Below are 19,247 nucleotides of genomic sequence, written 5' to 3'. Positions count from 1 at the left end.
GTTACAATAGGCACATGCCACTCAGCATCTATATACACCGAGTGGAATAGTAAGAGTGGAGACATGCCGCAAAGCGGGTGCCTTTGGGCTATAGTTCCAAACATTGGAACTATCCCATTGAGATAGAATGAGCACTTCCGCATTCCATAATTGTTACAATGGGAGTCAAGGTTCAAGGTGTTTATTGTCGCACAGATGTACAGGTACAGCATTGTGAAAAACTTTGGTTGGTTGATGCTCCACAAGTAAAAAAGTAAATAATTAAATAACGATACGAAGTATAAAAGTTTAAAGAACTCAGATCAGTATATCTGCTTGTGTTGGCTTTGATACTCTGGTACCTCTTCCCCGAGGGCAGCAGCCTGAAACAAACTGTATGGGGGTGTGTGGGGTCCTTAATGATCCTCAGGGACTTCCTGAGGCATCTCTGAGTGTACAGTTCCTCCATGCTGGGCAGCCGACACCCAGTGATGCGCTCGGCTGAGCGCACCACCCTTCTGAGGGCCTTGGGTGGTGCGCTCGGCTAGTGTCGCCACTCTCTTACTAGATTACTCTGGGTATACTGTAGGTATGGCTGCCAATTATAACAGACACTACAATGCTAGGTCATAAAGGCTTCCTCTAGGCTGTGGTCAAACACATACTGTGCGCTAAAATACATTAATACTCTATATAAAAAAATCACACCTGTGTCAACTGAGTGGTGCAACTCCCCGCTCTCTCTGTTTTAATAAAGTCTTTATTCCTGTCACATCAAAGTCGTTATTATTAAAGTCCTTATTGTATTCTTTCATTGCAGACCAGGGTGTAGCAGAGCCTGTGGCCTGTGGAAAAAAAAAAGAGGGCGGCCCAGGCGGTCCTTAAACATCGCCAAAAAATAAGGGCGGATCCTGTCCTCTGGGAGGCAGCAAAGAGAATTGACCGGGACAGGTCAGAAATACTGTAATATATACTGTATTATCCTGTCACATAGTGGATAAGAGATGCCATTGGTTCTCAAGCGCCTCTAGGCTTGCTGACGATGGGTCAGTTTTCATAGCACTAATTTGACGGAGATTATCAATCTGGGCCGATCAATAAAGGCAAAAACAATATCTCTAAAAAGGTACGAGGGCATTGAGTGCAAGGCTGCAGGGCTAGGGCACCTCCTCCTGTGTATTCATCTATAGTTGTTGCACTGAGCTTTGTGTTGACTGTCCTACAATTAAGTGTTTCTGCTTCTCACTTGCTGTTATATCATAATTACATATTGTTGCCAACATGTTCAATTAATACAATGTTTTATTAAGTTAATGATTAAAAGGAAAACAAAGTTGACTTGTTAACCATGCTATGGAACTATTCAATTGTTTGATTGTAGGAAAGGGAATGGACACGTACCAGCAGTGTCAGTAGTAAGTCTGGAGCCTCAAAAGAAAGTTCCAGAGAAGAAATCTAATGGCTTAAAAGAAAAGCCTGCCCCTTCTAAGAAGTTGGTAAAACCAAAGTAAGTTTAAAAAAAAAGAAAAAATCAAATGTCATATGGTCATTGATTGAGTGGCCAGACCACTGGGGGATATTGTTGTTGACAATATCCACCGACTACAGCTTTCTTTTTCGGGGTGTTCCGTGATTCAACATGATCTGGAATAGTTTTGGGCGCATTGGAGGCTTGCTTGTTGAAAAGGCAATCTCCTGTAAAGTATAACAAACAATGAGTCATTAAATAAATTCTCCTGACTCCTCAATCTCTATTACGGTTGGCACAGCTTTTTAGAAATGCTGCAGTTGAGTTGATGTCTCCGCCCTCTTTCACAACATTATCTTGTCATAGAAGTGCAGGGCTGTGTTATGATGTCATGGATGGTAAATTGGTGTATTGCTTCCTTTCCCACAGGGTACAAGGCTTCATAAGTGGACCATCCTCTATGATTGCACTGGAAGCTTATGAGGATACATGTACGTTTTAAGTATTGTAAAAAAATAATTAACTTATTTATCTACCATGTCAAACAATTGCTAGACATGCATGTATCTACCTTCTGAGTTCTGACATAATTAATGGAAAGGCCATTTAACACGGTTTTGCTTCTTTCAGGTCTCCCATCGTCTGTGATCCATTCAGCCTTGTCTGCCACAGAGTTGTGTGTGTTTCCTCTTGCACCGGTGGCTCTGCAGGCCAGGGATGAGGAAAACCTAACCAAGTGGTTCAGCATCTGCTGGCCTGCCATTGTGAAGAGTAAGCAAATGTGTGGTTGTTATTCAATGTCCTGACCTTATTATTTAAGTGATATAAATGGCTTTGTTGTATAATGGATGCAATTAACTACCAATACAAGATTTAATTTAGCGTAAAGTTGCAAGGGTATGTTCACACTTAAGGAACAGATGTGTGTGTGTGTGTGTGTGTGTGTGTGACACAATAATTTGCATATAATCAGATTACGAGTGTTTCCATAAACATATTATTATTATTAGCTGAATTAGTTTGTTGGTACACTCATGTGCCACGTATATGCGTTGATTGCATTTGGAAATATACTATGAAGCCACACAGAAGGCCTTATTCTCTATGCAAAATCTATTCCAGTAGTGCCAAATGTTAAACCAATTGCATCCAAAAAGTGTTGCAATATCAGTGTCGTTAGCTGCATTGTCCTGCGTCTGATTATTCCAAAGGGACGCTTGCTATTGATGTGTCCCCTGGATGCACAATGTTTTAGCCCAAAACTAATTTATACCACAGATTAGAGATGAGACTTATTTTATTTTTTTAAAGATGGAAACACCCGTGGATACAACTTGACAAAATAATGCGCATTCGGTTCAAAATAATGAGAAAGAAGGGATGTACTTCTAGTTGGGAGGGGGCGGTGCTCAATGCCTGTTGCAGCTGAGAAAGACACTGTACACAGGCTTGAGGGCATACCCTGTATATAAAATGTGTTTCCTTTTTGGCTTTGACTTCTGATAGCTGCACCCCAGATGAACACGGACGTGTTTCGGTGGTTTTCCTATCGATACAGGATGATCGGCGTATGCGAAGACCTTCTCCACGACAACTGGTGTGTTGGGAAGATGATACTGGGCTCCCATGCGCAGAAGCCCCTCTGGGTTGATCACAGTGCTACAACGGTGAGAAGTCTCCCTGCCTCCTTTGTTTTTGTACTTAACGGGTATTAATTACTAGAATTTCGTGCGCGCTACGCGCGCACTCATCCCAGAGCGACTTTGCCACGCACTATGGGAAGAAATAAATGGCGGGAGTTGACTCCACATGTAGTAACGAATGGGTTATTGGAAATGTACCATTGTTTTGTCCTGAATATTTCCACAGCCTAAGTACTAAAGGATTGTGACTGTGGGACAGACATACAGTCTGACATACAATAGGCTACACGTGTGCACAGTGAATAAACAATGACCTATATGCCCAGAGTTCTTAAATTAACATAGTTGGATTTTAACAGAAAGACAATGCCATAAATCAGTCAAAGTAAGTGACAGACTCAACAGTAGCACACAGCATGCAAGGCAGCGATGCATGCATGCAAACATGTTTGTCCAGCTGAGATTTAGTGTCTCCATCTCTCTGTGGAAGAGGTTGCACATGACCTGTACGGCCACACTGAGGCGCTCCAACACAAACACAGACACAAAACAACACCACGCTGTTTGTCCAGTTGACCCAAATCAACACCAATACCTAGCCTGTTTGTCCAAAACACAGTATCTGCTGGCCACGTGTCTACTTCGCCACAACCTAATGTTAGTAACAAATGTAGGGGAGAGCCGCCAAGGTTGTAACGCTTCACGGTTGTAACATGGACGTTATATCTTGATTGGTCAACGCCACCATGACGCCATCGCGTCAGTATGTGTACAGCAACGTACTCTACGTGGCCAGGAGTTTGAAGTTTGAAGTGTTTACCTTCAAAATGCGTCTAATTTTACACCTGGAGTATATGTGTGGTACAATTTTTGTCTTTGGTGTTGGTGAATAAAAATCCACATGGATGTGTTCATGCTTATGTTCTTCATTAGTTTGCATCGTGTTTAGACGGAATTCACGTTCATTCTGGTCTGTAAGCAACTGCAAAGAAAACTTGCAAAAGCGGGTCATTTGTAACATGTGTTACAAATGGTCCGCTTCCATTCAATGCCATTATATGTAATATTTACATATTTGACATATTGGCCAATATTATATGTTCTGAAATGGTATTGTATCGTGTAGTGTATTCTGAAATTAGTTTAGGGTTGTATAACGTTGTACAACTCAATCAATCAAACGTTTGTTTAATCAATGTATTGCCCCATTGAAAAAAAAGAAATGGCCAAACTGGTACTGGTACACCCGATACTATTTAATATTTCCCTTATGTTTGATACATTTTCTTATCACATCCATGGTATAAAAACAATGCTAAGGAGTTGCTTCAATGAAATGTAATTGCTTTAAGCTGAGAACGATATGTTTAATGGTGTTTTTTAGCGTTGTTACATTTATCATGCATGCCGTTACAATTGATCCGATATGCGCAGCAAATGTAACACTGAAACAGCGTCCACGTTCGGTTGAATAACTCCCGACCTGTTTTATCAAAAAAATAACTTGAAGTGGTTTATGGTAGCTGACATGTGTAGGTCCGTTGCCTGAAAATATTACATGTGTAGCTAAACGGATCTCTGAGTAAAAGAATGAAACGTGCAAAATGTTACATCCTTGGCGGCTCTCCCCTATTAGTTTACTCACAGCACAGCACCGTCACTCCTGTCAGTTATTTCGTCCTAATAACTTGAAGTGGTTTATGGTAGCTGACATGTGTAGGTCCGTTGCCTGGAAATATTACATGTGTAGCTAAAGGGATCTCTGAGTAAAAAAATGGAACGTGCAAAATATGTTCTAAAATTGTATTGTATTGTGTAGTGTATTCTAAAATTAGTTTAGGGTTGTATAACGTTGTACAACTCAATCAATCAAACGTTTGTTTAATCAATGTATTGCCCCATTGAAAAAAAAGAAATGGCCAAACTGGTACACCCGATCCTATTTAATATTTCCCTTATGTTTGATACATTATCTTATCACATCCATGGTATGAAAACAATGCTAAGGAGTTGCTTCAATGAAATGTAATAGCTTTAAGGTGAAAACGATATGTTTAATGGTGTTTTTTAGCGTTGTTACATTTATCATGCATGCCGTTACAATTATTCCGATATGCGCAGCAAATGTAACACTGAAACAGCGTCCACGTTCGGTTTAATAACTCCCGAGCTGTTGTGTGTATTGCGTGGTGAAAAGGCCGTGTGTTTGTGTTGTAAACAACTCATGTTATGTCTGCGCACACTGTATGTTGCTATGGCTGCTGACGTTAGCATGTGTGCTATCAGGCAAAAGCTGAGATAGATATGCAACTACTACTGGGGAAAATGCCATACAAAACACAACACCTAATTTCGGAATGTTATTGTGACCTATTGAGCACAATCAGACCATCATGATTTGCTTGCTGGACCTATAATTAATTTATTAGCATTAAATGTCCACTCGCCCATCCAAAAGAAAAGCAAGATGGCTGCGACAGATTGTGAGCGCGACGGACTACGGAGGCCAGGAGGAGCAGAGCTGGTGACGTAAGAGGCAGGCAGTGTTGCCAGGTTAGCGAATTGTAAGCGAGTTGCAGTGTATGCAAGTAGCGTGGTTAAATTCCTTGTTTCTCGGCGTGTTGTGGCACCCGTTTATCTGCTGGCTCGATCGTGATTTTCATAAAAGTAATATTTGCAGAGTAAATAAGAAACTTGAACGGCTAAAAAATAGGCTATGTCAGTTCGGGGAGGGTGGCGAATTTATTTTGCATATAGAGATGTGTGGTAAAAGTGTGGTTCGGTCGGAGATAGAGCATGAAGAATGAGTATGGGTACACCTTTTCACTTGTATATAAGATGTTGCCTGTTTTACAAACACATGATATGATGTTATTATCCAAAGTGCCCTGGACTCTGCATGGCAGGGGCGACCTCCTCCCTGAGCCAAGCTTGCGCCTAACCGCATACCTGAATGGGACTGGTTTATAACATCAGAAACCTTATTTTGTCGACCCATGGGACTCATGATTTTTTATTTCTTTCTTTATTTGACAGGGACAAAGCTCATTAATCAGCAGATATGTGCAGTTTTCACCTCAATGTAAATAAGCCAGAGTTAGCCAAAGCTACATTTTATCTGTAGTCCCTAAGCAGGCTCTTAAAAAATGAATGATAAAAGAAAGACGGTGTATAGTGTGCCAGCACACAACATCATGCGTTGATGCCATGTGCGCATATGTGCAGGCACCCAACACTATGTCCATACAAAAACACAATACAATACAGGAACAGATCAACATGGTACAGGGGACAGAACACAAATGACACCGGTGATGAATACTAAATAGTGCTGATAGTTACTCATGATTACATATTTGAATTGTTTTTAGCCACCTTTTCAGGTTGAATTTGAAGGTCAAATAGTTGGAGGTCTCTCTTACTTCTGTAGGGAGACTGTTCCAGTGATGGGAGGCTCTAACAGAGAAGACTGTTTTCATCCAGGTTTTCATCAATCATAGCATGCATGTTTTAGCAGCGTCTGTTGTGAGTTATGGTCGTATTGTGTCTGAAGTTAGATAGATTGAATTTGATTTTATTGGCTACATTTTTTATCTGTTTTTTTCAATCACACTAGTTTGAGTCTAGTGTGATTCCAAGATATTTAAATTCTGATACTACCTGAATGCTGTTACCCTCGATAAGAATGTCAGGGTCTGTGATTCATCACAATTTGAATGTGTGTGGTGTCATTCCACGGTTTACAGATTCTCAATAATTATAATACTGTAGAAAAGGTACATTTTCACTTCAGAAAGTGAAACTTGCATGTATTCTAGATTTAATTGCGCAAGTGAAATATGTAAAACCTCTGTTTTAATCTTGATGACTATGGCATACAGCTCATGAAAATCAACTCAAAGAAATGAGTGGAAATGTTAATGTTCTATTATTTTATGTCGACCATCTGAAAGTATGTTAATTCATGCACTCAATTATTGGTCTGGGCTACTTTTGAACAAATTAATTCAATGGAGCCGAGCGTGTCATGGAGGTGATCAGCCTGTGGCACTCTTGAGGCGTTCTGGAAGGCCAGGTTTGTTTTCATAGCCTTCCTTGTGGCAATGCAGCATAGATTACTTGTCAGGCCAGTTGGCATCTCCATAATTCTTGTCTACCAGGATATTTTAGAGCACATTGTCAAGTTTGTCACTGTGATTTTGGGGTGCCATCTGCTGGTGTTGGTCTACTGTTTTATCAAGTCCAGAGCCAATACGGGCAAGATATTTTAGAGCACTTTGTGGTTCCATATATTGACGAGCCAACTGTTCTGTACCCTGACTAACTTGTGCATTTTCTTTCTGCATTAAGGTATATAACGTCTTGACCAGCGCTGTGAGTGTAAAGATTGATGGCGTGGTCTCCCAGTACAACCCTGGACTATCCTTCGCTGTGCCATGTGGTAAGCATAACAATTCATGGCATCACAGTAATTATAGTTTTCAGTGACACGGTAATTGCATTTTATTTACCAGTTCTTGCAATACTTATATTTCACAGTGGTTTGTTACAGTGATGTGTTATTTACTAGTTCCTTATTGTATTGTTCCATTCACACAGGGCATGCACACAGCATCAACAACCTTACTGTTGAGCCTGCAGTTCTCACCTTTAACAGGCAGCGCAACCAAAATGCAGATTAAATTTGTCAGGGACCACTTCCCATCCTACAAACAGTGTGATAGAAGGGGGCTGATTTGTTGACCGTCGCCAATTCATTATTGTATACATTTTTTTATATATAGATTTGCTTTGTATTGTTTTTTAATAAAGATTGAATTAATGCATAATACTAGTAGGTCCTCAATGCTATTGTTACAATAGTTTAGCATTATTGAATAATGCACTTTTGTAAATTGTGACACATTTGTATAAAGATCAGGCAGTTTTAAAACATTATTGACAAAGTGAGGTGTTTTTTTTTACGTCCAAAATTGGCTCTGAATTGGTCTTCTGTTTAAATGTCCTCAAATTGGATGTCCGTTTAACACTGGTTTCAAGGCTGTTCCACTGTGTGGCGTCTATATAAATGTGCCTTTGCCCACTTTACTTTTAAAAGCAGGGAGCACCACATCTGCAATACTGGCTCTGGTCATTCTAGCCATTGTAACCTTGGGTTCTACTGGGAGCCAGTTCAGCTCTCTGAACTGGTTCCTTCCTATATGGGTTCTGGGTTACATCCCTAGTATAACCCTGATCAGTCTATTTTGAGCTGACTGTAGCTTTGTTTTAAAATACTTAATCAAGCCCTCGAACCACGATGTACATGCGAAATCAAAGTGGCACAGGATAAGGGAGTTGGCCACCACTAATTTTGTCTCCCTATCCATGTATCTTGCTGTTCGAGCTATAGACCTTGAAGGTCTATATGCCTATTCAAACCATTGTGTATCTCCTCTCTGGAATAATCCTTATGCTTTCTTTCTATGCTGTAAAGAAAAAGGAGTCCGTGTTGCAGAACTGGTGAATGAATAAACAAAAAATAATTCAAAAGAACAAACATGATCAGCCAGGGTTCTAATTCTGTATCAACTCTCAGTAGCAAACAAGCAAAAATAAATATCTCTCTTCCTCTGAATAGCACAGAACTGAAAGTAAACACAAGATATCCCATAATACTGTATATACCTTAGGGTTACACCGTTGGTTCCATGACTACCTAACGCTAAAACCCTTCCCCTAACACACTGGCGCCTCCCCTTTAGGTAGTCATGTAACCAACGGTGGGCCATATTAACCAGAACGACATTGTGCTGCTAGACTGGAAAAGAAGCACTGGTCAGACCCGCTCAAATGACTGGCTTACACTAGAGCAGTGGTTTTCAACCAGTAGTCCTTGAGGGTGTTCCAGGTGGTCCGCAGTTAAATGATGGAGAGTTTGGAACCAAATGGACCCTTGTTAGTTCTTTAACTTTTGATAGTGTAAAATGACACCAAACAGACCCTTACGGGTTCATTTGGTTTTGTTTTACGCTCAAGAGTTAAATCATTGTTAAACATCTGCATTACTTAATTTAGTCTACATAATTGAAAATATAATGGGCCTCGATATGAAAAAGGTTAAACCACTGCACTAGAGGTCCCATCTGTATAGTCTGACCTGGGAAAATCTGCTTTCTACTTCGATGCCCCTATTTCATACATTCTACAACAAGCTGTTTTGACGCGCGGCGTTCGCAGACGGTGTGGGAGGCCCTTCAGTCAGTCACTGCTATAATGTCTATCTATCTATCTATCTATCTATGCTCAGACCCAGCCAGCCAGCCAGCAAGCCACACACAGTGCTCAGACCCAGCCAGCCAGCAAGCCACACACATAGTGCTCAGACCCAGCCAGCCAGCCAGCCAGCCACACACAGTGCTCAGACCCAGCCAGCCAGCAAGCCACATACATAGTGCTCAGAGCCAGCCAGCCACACACATAGTGCTCAGACCCAGCCAGCCAGCAAGCCACACACATAGTGCTCAGACCCAGCCAGCCAGCCAGCCAGCCAGCCACACACAGTGCTCAGACCCAGCCAGCCAGCAAGCCACATACATAGTGCTCAGAGCCAGCCAGCCACACACATAGTGCTCAGACCCAGCCAGCCAGCAAGCCACACACATAGTGCTCAGACCCAGCCAGCCACACACACCTCCGTAAGGGAGTGGTTGCACCACTCAAAACATCTTCAAAAAACTGAAGAGGCTACTGGAGATTGGAGAACCTGATTTGGACATGATCTGATGCAGGACAATGTCACTATGACAGAAAGAGAAGATGGGTCTTCACACATTCTCACACACACACACACACACACACACACACACACACACGACTTTGTCCTATGCACGGCACCGTTCTACTTCATCATATCACGCAAGAGACGCCACACACCAGTATGGAAGAGAGATAGTCACTTACTCACTTGTTGTAACTTGTAGGGATGCCACAAAGTGAACATCAGCCAAATTGAATAGTCGACAGCTCTGCCGATTAATAATCGATTAATTGAACCCACCCCCCATATTAATCAATATCAGATAAAACGTATAAGATTTTATATTATGCACATGCCATGGTCACATAACCATTATGTTGAGTGCATGCTTTGATGGTTACAGTTATATAATCAGTTTTGATGAGTAAACCTTTGTGGAGATCTTCTCAGTTCTCATTGTATGCTAGTTACTGCCATTCAGGATGGAAAATGAAATCCATTTGGATTTGGGGAGAAGTAGTTTCATAAGGGGCTGGTATGAAGTACTTGATATAAAGAGAACATGTTCAGTTCACTAGTCTACACTCTACTCTACACCTGCCTTCATTTCATCTGATTGTCTGTCTGGCAGGCACTGTGTCTGTTAGAGAGAGGGGCAGAGAAGAGTGGCTTTGCTCAACTTGATTTATACTTATATTCTCCACTCTGATGAAGGTACATGTTCGATATATCATGCAGCCTTACTTCTAAGCCTATATTTTGGCTATTTAAAAAAAAAAAAAAACGTTTTTTTTTTTTTTTTGCTTGAGGCAGGCGGGCCACATTAAATGACATGGCGGGCCACATTTGGCCCGCGGGCCTTGAGTTTGACACCCGTGTCGTACGGCATACTATAGCACGCCGTTTTTCATCATTTTTGAGGATTTGACAAAAATGAAAAAATGAAAAAAACGTAGGGATGGGTATCGTTAGGATTTTTTTGAGTCCGGTACCGATTCCGGTTCTGCTTATCGATTCCGGTTCTTAACGGTTCCCTATTTCGGTTCCAAAATGATATAAAAGAGGTCAAATGTTTAACAAAAAAGCTCAATGTCAGGTAATGTGTATGTTAGTGCTGTCAGGCAATTAATCGCAAAACCTTTTTTGGTCTAAATTCAATGATGAACTGAAAGAAAACGCTGTATTGTAGAGATGCTCTGATCAGGTTTGACGACATTAATGTTACTTTTTTTATTTACCTTTTTTCCACATGACGTATGAAAACACAAGTGCAATGTGCATTTTTTATGGCTTGCCCATTTTCTCTCTTTTGAATAATTCTGTGCAATTAGCACATTCAACACAAACAACTGTTTCCATAAAACAAACTAACATAGGCTACTTCTCTATAAGCAGAATCATGAATAGGCCTATTTAATTTATACAAAAGGAGAAGAGAGAGAGCAATGTGTTTGTGGCTCAAACTTTGTCTAATATTGTTTTAGAGCAGTGGTTCTCAAACATTTTCATGCCAAGAGCAAAGGACCCCCAATACTTTTTCAATCTACAAAAATAATCCCCAAATCGCTTATAAATTAAATTAAATTAAATTACTTACTAATCGCTTATTTGGCAACACTGGCCAGAAACGACCAGTGTTGCTTCTTTTTGTCTTATTTTGTATAGACCTAGGTGGCTTGTTTCTGCCATAGAGTTATACTGGCAACACCTGGCTTCTGCTGCTGCTCTCTCGTCTCTGTGTGTACTGTCAGTCCCAGCTCCGTGACTGGGAGATGGGACTGTCGATAGTCTGGATAGAACTTTCTGTTACAATTAAATCAATATAAAAGTACCACACAACTGAAAAGTATTGCGACTGTGACGGCGATCATGTTTGGACATCTATGGACAGCTATTTTGGACAGCTATTTTTCGTGGCACATTATGTTTATTCACAACAACGTCACGTTTACTTTAGCTCCTCAATGTTTGGGTCGGGACATGTATGTGTCTACGTGCGCTCCAGTGTTAAGCATTAACATTTCAATGGCCGAGGATCGTTAAGAGTCTATTGTTCCGTGTTGTTGTTATTAGACGTGTGACAACGCAACAATAGGAAGCGATTACCACGGTCCATTCTGTTGCTGGCTCTCCGAGTAAAATTATCTGATTATAATCAGCTGTTTTATGTGTGTGCGTGCAGGGTGTCACCCAGGAACCGATAGAGAGAACCGAAATTGAATTATTGTAATGGGTACCCGGTACTCGAGCATGTTCGGTTCGGTACCGGATTGGTCCCGAGGTTCGGGACCCACCCCTAGTTATAGCCCATGTTTTTTGAAATTTTGAAAAAAAAGGTTATCCTCGTTTCTCATCATTTTGGACCATGGGCTACAGCCCATATCGTACGGCATACTATAGCACGCCGTTTTTCATCATTTTTGAGGATTTGACAAAAATTAAAAAATTAAAAAAACGATGGGTTATAGCCCATGTTTTTTTTATTTTGAAAAAAAAGGTTATCCTCGTTTCTCATCATTTTGGACCATGGGCTAGAGCCCATATCTTACGGCATACTATGTAAAGGACAGCACACGTTGGCTATGACACAGACATAATGTGGATTGAAGGAAACACTAAATAAATAAATGTGTACCTTTTTTGTCTGAGGATGGTGTTGTAGTATCCATTGTGGTATCCATGAGTCGCAGTGGTGTAGAGGATGTGAAGATAGCGTGTTGGGCAGGTACACAAACTACACACGTTACTGGCTGCAGGGATGGTCTGGGAAGTACAGAGCAGTATGTAAGGCAGTGGAGTTGTGTATTGACTATTGACTTGATTTAATCAGTCATTTGCAGTAATGTAATAGATAGTGAACAATTATGAAGGTAATAGGGGTGATACACGGGCTGCAGGGATGGTCTGGGAAGTACGGTATGTAAGGCAGTGGAGTTGTGTATTGACTATTGACTTGATTTAATCAGTTATTTGCAGTAATGTAAATAGTACATAGTGTTGGCACACACACACACACACACACACACACACAGATGTAACAAATATACGTGGAGACATTTGAAAGGTGAAGATGACTGTGGAGCCCCCCATTGAATGGCATTTGTATGTCTGTTAAATGTGAGAGTGTAAATGGGTCAATTGTATACGCTGTCTCTGAGTTACATGAGACCCCCATTACTATTGTAAAAGCAATGTTAATTGAACTGTGAGAGTGTAAATTAGTTAATTTGGTGTGGTTCCATTGGGTTCTAAATTATAATGTAGCTGGGGACATGGGGGAACTCCCCCCATGCATTACCGTAAACTATGATGTGGCACAGTGGCTCATTCTCTACACACACACACACACACACACACGTGCGTTGCGAAAGTAGCGAAACACACACACACGCGCATGGCGAAAGTACACACACACACACACACACACACACACACACACACACACACACACACACACACACACACACACACACACACACACACACACACACACACACACACACACACACACACACACACACACACACACACACACACACACACACACACACACACACACACACACACACGCGTTGCAAAAGTATAGCTGCCTGGAAGGAATTATTTACCTGGGCTGGTACCTGGCGGAACTTCGGAAGGCAACGTGTGTGACCCATGGCTCCGTCAGTGTGTGACCCACGCACGCGTGCGTTGCGAAATCCGTGAAAGAAAGTGTGTTGCACTGCATGCTGTGTACTGTATGCCACTGTTGTTGTGTTGCGGCGGTAGGTGTGTCGTGTGTGTGTGTGTGTGTGTGTGTGTGTATGTATGCGCCGCCAAATTGTATAGGCCACTGTTTGTTGTGTTGCTGCGGTAGCTAGAGGAAGCATGCCAGTGGGGTAACAGTGAGAACGGTGGCCTGTGATGCAGGTGTCGCTAAGGGGCGGAGGTGTGTGAGGGTGCGAGGTTGGTAGGTGCGTGTGTGTGTGTGTGTATGTATGCGCCGCCAAATTGTATAGGCCACTGTTTGTTGTGTTGCTGCGGTAGCTAGAGGAAGCATGCCAGTGGGGTAACAGTGAGAACGGTGGCCTGTGATGCAGGTGTCGCTAAGGGGCGGAGGTGTGTGAGGGTGCGAGGTTGGTAGGTGCGTGTGTGTGTGTGTGTGTGTATGTATGCGCCGCCAAATTGTATAGGCCACTGTTTTACTTTGCACATTCTCAGAGTTATGGAAGTCCTTGAAATACATGTGTTGTTTTTTGTTGTACTCACAGGTTGCTGTACGAGGTCCAGTCAGCCTTGCTGAGCGAGGGTCTGGTGGTCAGCAGGGCTGAGGTCAGATGAGACTGGCTGAGCAGCAGGCCTGATCCACTGGACACTGGAGTCACCCGATGACCACTGTCCTGGAGACCCTGCAACGCACGCACACGCGCACAGGCGCACACACACACACACACGCGCTCACAAAGTAGAACATAAAAATAGGGTTTATTTTTTGCCTCTTGTCTGAGCACGGCAACCACCCCTGTAGACCAGACATCACACAGGGCTGGCTATTATGTGAAATAATGCAATGTATGTAACAGACATTCTAGGGCTATAATTAGTCACATCTGCCTTGTTGTGCAACATGTTTTTTATGAAGCCTAAAAGCCATGAAGAAATTAAAAGTTTATATTCATATGTGACCAGATTTCACTGAGCCTGCACATCCCAGCTTTTCACCCGAGTAGAACTTTTTGTCAGCCCGCAAAATGAGTTAATAGCACAGGCTGACTCCTCACATACTTGAGCATGTCTGAAATAAGTGTCAGAGCTGAAATCGACATGTAAATATGAAATAAATGCTTCACAGAAATAAATGCTTCACAGAAGTAAACCTGTCAAGTCTGTTTTCTCAAAACTCGCCGTTTTCTGCAAGACTGTTCAGGATAGTGCGTTACAGTGGAGATGTAATGGAACTCTTAGACTCGGTAGACTATCTTTAGCCTTGTAGGCATATGTACCGGTATGTATTTATTCAAGCGGCAATGATACGTTGCCGCTCTGCTCTGTAGTAGGTTCCATCCTGGAGGCCAATCTTTCCGGTGATAAAATGGCCACCAACGTAATCAAAAAAGTCAATCAAAGAACAAGATTCCTTTACAGTTTACAGGATCTCCTCACTGGTCAACAAAAACACCCAGAAGACCTTAACAGGAGCCCTCGTACAAGGTTTCTTTGACTATGCATCCACCTCGTGGTACCACAGCACCTCAAAAGCCCTTAAAACAAGGCTCCAGACCTAAAAAAAAAATATATGCCGGGCTCCTACTTGGCCTCAGCCCCCGAACCAACCTCACCCCTGCCCACTTTGACAGGCTGGGATGGCTTAGGGTCGACGACAGAGTACAGCATCTTGCAATGGGTCTGGTCCACAAGATTCGATACACAACCAAGATACCCATGTAACTGTCTAAATACTTCCTTAATGTAAACGAAGTCCACACCCACAACACCAGAGGGAGTGCAACAAACCATGTACAACCCAGATTCGGCACAAACAAGGGACTAAATTATTTTCGCTCCTATGCCACCAAAATGTGGAACGCCCTACCAACAGTCATTAAGACATGTGAATCCCTTGACTCCTTCAAAACCGCTCTCAAAGGGCACCTACGGATGGCTGCAATTCGAAACTGGCCTCTGTAAAATCAGAATCCCCCCCCACCGCCCCCCCCCTTTTCCCCTCACTGTATATGTATCCTTTCCCTTTTTGCCTCCTACATGATGAAGAATTCCTGTTCTGTTCTTTGACTACATAGAAGTGTCTATTTGTATGTCTCTAAATGTTTTGATGAATTGAACAATGTGGACCCTGTTGTAAACAAGTGTAATGCTTAATTGGGTCGTCCACTCACAGTTGACAGCCTCTGTATTGAGTTTGTGCTTAAAATGTACTGTAATTCTAACTGTTAATAAATATTTCAATCAATCAATCAGAATAACATCATCATACCGGAACAGGTAGAAATGTGACAGAGGTATAGTCAGTGACACGCACTGCAGGTAACATTGCCCTCTGTAGGACACAATGAGTAGGAGCGCATATAATGTTACACTTAACAATGATTATGTTGTTATTGTTATTATAATTTGTGTGTGTGTGTGTGTGTGTGTGTGTGTGTGTGTGTGTGTGTGTGTGTGTGTGTGTGTGTGTGTGTGTGTGTTTTTCTTCCGTGTACACAAGAGACAATGGGTACATCACACATCAGGGGGATAATTTCAAGTAATAGTAGAGATAAAACAAAAAAAATCTTTATTGTTACATCCTACATACCGGTACAGTCCGGTACTTGTACACAGCGTAAAAAATATTGTGTTTTCCGAGCTCTATGTGTTCAACAGCAGTAGATAGGAGTTCAACATAAATGTTTAAAAGTATTTTGTTGTGATTTTACATTGAAAGAAAAAGGGATGTAGTGATATGTGCTATAACAGTCACTAGATGGCAATGATGATTGTAGCGGCTCCTAGCCAGCAGAAATATGACAATTCTCTTAAACACAATGAAATATGTACTATGAATGTCCTTGTTCTAACTGTTGTCGGTCAATCATGACTTCCGGATTATATGTAAACAAACACAATGAGACGTACACAATACAATCAAACAATCGACGGAACTACAAGACTGTTTACAAACAAAGAAACCAACATACCGCGTGCGCCTTCTGCCGATTCTTTTAGGAGAGCTACTTTATATTCTCTTATAATTATCATTTAAGGACGCTCTTTTTTGACGATCGCACCCCTGCAACTCAGCTTGTTCTGACTGAGCTCACGCCGGTGCAGTGTTGCCAACTCTCCAGTGACGGAAGTAGCTAGTGGCTCCTCGAAAAGTAGCTAAAAGTCGCCAGGGGTGGGATATGCGCGCGCGTAGCGCGCGCCGCCCCTAGCGACTTTTTTGCGTCCCTAGCGACTTTTAGGCGCCCCTAGCAACGAAAATATGTAGCCAGCCCAGAAAAACATTTGTCATATGTGCACTTAGTTTGTATCATCTCTTCATTTGATAACACATCGTTTAAACTCATTGTAATATAAAAAAAACATACCTCAATTCAACTAATGTTTAGAACGCTATTTTGTTCCGATCCATACAGGAATTAGAAGGTTAATACTTTATGCATCCGAGTGTGTATTTTATTTTTACTAGCAGACTAAACTGAGCTGCCAGTACTTCCTCCTTTCTTGCTCTGTCGAGCTCGAGGGGCGCGTTCGGAAATACCGCACCGGAGCGCACTCGCCTAGGCAGAGCAAGAAAGGAGGAAGCACTGGTAGACAGTCTGTGCAGTGTGCACATAACCGAGCCGAGGAAGCCACTGAGCCTGCTGTGACCTGTGAGCCAGACCAGACGCGCCGACCACTTTTAGTTTTGCCAATTTAGCGGATTTGAGGCTGAGAAAAAAAAAAAAATGATTTTATCTCTGGCGCATATCTGGCGCCTGTCAACACGATTTGTCCCCAATTCACCAGGGGAAAAAAGCTAGATTTCTCGCCAGAAGCTTTTCACTAATTCAGTCGCTAGGGGGGTCTGAAGCTAAATATGACGACAAATCCGCTAAGTTGGCAACACTGCGCCGGTGTAGTGATGGGCGTCTTGTGCTGAAGCGTCGACACACGCTCCGATACGGAACTTAATTTGCATATGAACCAGTGCTTCGGAGCTTGCTTCACTGGGGGGAAAAATCACGTGACCATGACGTCCGAACCAGTAACTGCTTCATTCCTCCCACTGAATCAGCAGACTGGTTCACGGGTTCACGCCCACCTCATACCGGTTCGTTCTGTGAATGAATCACCTGATGGGTGCCATGCCCTTTTAATACTCTATGGTGCCATGCCACCCGGTGCCACCCACCTGTGCCAGCTGAGCCCACCCCTCGATTCTGACAGGTTGAGACAGTTTGGTTTTTAGCGCCTTCCCGTCTTTATAACCGTCTCAAACAATGCACAATATGTGGGTTGCAGTAGTAGGCGTTTGCATAGTAGTTGTTGTTGAGTTGTTGTTATATGATCATTATTACATTGCGTTTGCTTGTTGTATTGATCGTCGATCGTCGTCATGGAGCCAGCGAGGAAGAAGCCAGCTTCTGCTCGATCTGAGATGTGGCAACATTTCGATATTATCTCTCCGGGGAAGGTAGGCTAGTGTGTTATTACAACTCATCATGGCTGTTTAATATCTTTGCTGTTTGGAGGAAACCATCTAGCTTCATTTTTTTAGTTTTAGATTATTACTTTTTGCATGAATCAGTGATTCTTAGATTTTTTTATATTTCTAGATTGTCTATATGAGGACTGTTTTTATACCATGGTATCACTCCTCATACTGTAGGACCTATATGCACTCAATATTATTATACTATCTATAAAGCTAGGAATAACCAAATGCTGGGACATGGTGATCTTTCGTTTTCAGGGGGAAGTTACATGTAAAAACTGTACAGACGACAATGAAAACCTTTTGTATTTCAATCTGTGTTAAACTGTGGAACAGTATGTGAAAACTCAAGCACAAACCAATTAATAAATGTTTAAATTGTATGAGGTTCAGGGATATTAAAGGGCACGAACATTCATTTGGTGTTTAGATGGATTACCGTTATTATTCTGTTATTTTTTTTTAATTCATTGCATTTTTGTTTGGATGATATATTTGGTTTATAAATAATTTTTTGGTTAATGTGTATAGACCTAAATATACAGACATTGTACATAAATTGCAGAGGAATTGGATTAGATACATTTGGACTTCTTCCTAGTCCTTTTCTGACTTTTCAGGACGACTCCAATCAAGTGACCCCATGAAAGCCTCTGTGAATTAACACAGGAATGTCCTAGGCCAGGAGTTCCCAAACGCTTTCATGTCAAGGACCCCCAAAATGATACTCATGAGGGGGTCCCCATATTTGAAAATATATGCCAAGGACCCCCATAAGATAAGTTTTACGGCTCTACCAGTGATTTTCAACCATTTTCATTTCAATAAATCACACGTGTACAACAACTGCATTGTGATTGAGATGAAAGACACCTTTGGAAAAATCACAAGTCATTTGACTTGACCTTCAGCCAGCCTTCAACTGAGAAAAGTAAAGAAGGAACTGAAAAATATTAACATCTGTAAAAATGCAATACACTGTCATGCTCACTCTTTGAATACATTTTGTTAAAAAAAAGAGAGAACAAAGGAAGGAACAGAAATGTGTAGGCTACTATATACATTAAAATGTGCTATAGTCTGCCCAATATATTGAATTCCTGTTGTCTCGAGTGATTAATTACTATCACAATATAGGGGTATAACACTTACATTACAAAAACATATATTATAAATATAATCATCACCTTTAACTATACCTGCACAGCCTTTGTGATCTACTTTACTGGTAGATCACGC

General features: G+C 41.8%; 1 long non-coding RNA gene across 1 annotated transcript; it reads right to left on the bottom strand.

Annotated features, from left to right (window-relative positions):
- Positions 1-231: 231 nt before the first annotated feature.
- LOC308309916 lies at positions 232-16,616 on the bottom strand. The gene is made up of 4 exons (XR_013963434.1): positions 16,507-16,616; positions 14,078-14,217; positions 12,465-12,592; positions 232-2,203 (listed from the first exon to the last, which is right to left on the bottom strand). It is a non-coding gene; the product is annotated as an uncharacterized lncRNA (long non-coding RNA).
- Positions 16,617-19,247: the final 2,631 nt, after the last annotated feature.

The sequence above is a fragment of the Protomyctophum bolini genome (genome assembly GCF_963924005.1).
Source record: "Protomyctophum bolini genome assembly, chromosome: 22".
Classification (NCBI taxonomy): Eukaryota; Metazoa; Chordata; class Actinopteri; order Myctophiformes; family Myctophidae; genus Protomyctophum; species Protomyctophum bolini.
Note: the sequence above shows the minus strand (reverse complement) of the source record. Positions and strands in the feature narration are given on the sequence as shown.